The following is a 2,032-nucleotide window of genomic DNA, read 5'->3' on the forward strand; positions in this document are numbered from 1 at the left end:
AGATGCTTCACTAAGCTGAGTCAATTCAAGGTGTCTTTAATGCCTGTCCTTGTTGAATATCCTTTTCTTAGCTAAGGAAATCTTTTGTCAACCACTAAATGACCTATAAGTGTTTCATTTTGCTCCAGTATTAAACCTAATCTAAAGGGACCTGACCTGAGTCATTCCCTGCCCCTAAAAGACTTAATCATGATGAAGTCGTGCTGGCTTTAAATGACCATTGTACCAATATCTTTGCCAAGAAAAGCCCAAAAAGAGCCATGAAGCATCAGACCTGACTGAACAACAACATTGTACATCTTTCTATATGTTTGTAAGCCATCAATTTGATGATTCATTCTAGAATTTTTCCAGTTAATATTAAACTCACTGTCATGTAGTCTGTAACTCCAAAGGGTCATAAAATAAAATAATCAAACAAAAATCACTTCCCATTTTCAAAACCCCAGCATATTTTTCCATCTCATCTCACTCCCAATAATCTTTTAAAAATCATTGATAGTGTTAAGTAATGATATTCTCCTATTCTCCACAGAATGTAGTTCACCTTGGACCAGTCCCTTGAATTTACTGAAGGCAACTGTGCACTCTCCCACACTGTCTTAGGTCTCAATTCATTATTAACCATTTTTTTCCTCTTTCCCACCCAGGAAATAATTTTATTGGGAAAGAAAATCAAAGAAAAATAAGGATTAAGTACTTCTTCCTTTGATACGTCATCTAATATCATTGTTCACACCACCAAGAGTAGTGGTCCTATCCTTACTTTTATCTTTTATAGCTAAGAAAATATTTTCTCTAAATGTTCACAGTAAGATTTGACTATGTTAAGAAGCCAATCAAATTGTTCATAATGCCTATCATATTTCTAATTGAAGTTAACCTTTCCCTCACTTCATGGACACAATAAATTAGATAACAGTCCTTAATATTTTAGTGAATTTCACATATAGCAAGGGCTGGTAGATATTGTTGTAGAAGGTGAGAAGAAAATAAAACTGAAGAAATGTAAAGGAACAAGATTAGAAGACAGAAGTCAGGCCCCATACTGGACTTAATGTAAGGCAATCACACTGCCCAACTTCCCGCCAAATAAAAATAAAAATATCTACAACAATATTAGCATTCATGTTGCAAAGATGATAATCATGGCAAGAGCTTTAACATCCTATCACTTCCTCCCCAAATATTTCAAAATTTAAAAAGTACACAGAAAAAAAAGTCACATAATTAAAAATCTATGTATCTTTTTTAGACATTTGTTAGACCACATTTCCATAAAATTGTTTTGATATGTCAGAAAGTGAAGATAGCCATTTATTATTAAGCCCAAATTTTCCTTTTTATTTCATTCTTTTTCTGATCCTCACATTTTTCCAAAGCTGTCATTTAATAAATCCTTAATGAACAAATGAATAAAACCAATCTAATTCATTGGTATTAAAAGATTCATAATATAAAACTCCCTCTATCACTTCAGATCAGGACCTGTTCTACAACATACAGTCTTGGGGAATTTTCTAGGATACTACCACATTAATTACTAAATTCCATAGGATCACCTTACAAGTTTGCCATGAAAGGCAAGGTTTTCCTACCTCCAAGAATAACTCACTATCTTCTACTCCCTGCTGCCTTTTTCCCTAAAATTCTCTTCACTTAAAGCCCATTGCTTAGCCCTTAGTGCTCTTCTGCCTTAGAACCAACATATATTATTGCTTAAAAGCTGGAAGGTAAGGTTTTTTCTTTAAAAAATATGTTTTACCTAACTGAAGTGTTAGTCTGGAGGCTCAAAAAATATTATCATAGTGAAGGAGCTTTGAAAAGTACAAATCAGAGTCAAGAAGACCTGTATTCAAGTTTGACCTCAGACACCTCCTGGCTGTGTGACCTTAATATTAATACGAAGGAAGGAAGGAAGGAAGGAAGGAAGGAAGGAAGGAAGGAAGGAAGGAAAGAAGGAAGAAGGAAAGGAGGGAGGGAGGGAGGGAGGAAGGAAGGAAGGGGGGGAGGGAGGGAAGGAGGGAGGAAA

Source organism: Gracilinanus agilis, chromosome 3 (assembly GCF_016433145.1).
Source record: "Gracilinanus agilis isolate LMUSP501 chromosome 3, AgileGrace, whole genome shotgun sequence".
Taxonomy (NCBI): Eukaryota; Metazoa; Chordata; class Mammalia; order Didelphimorphia; family Didelphidae; genus Gracilinanus; species Gracilinanus agilis.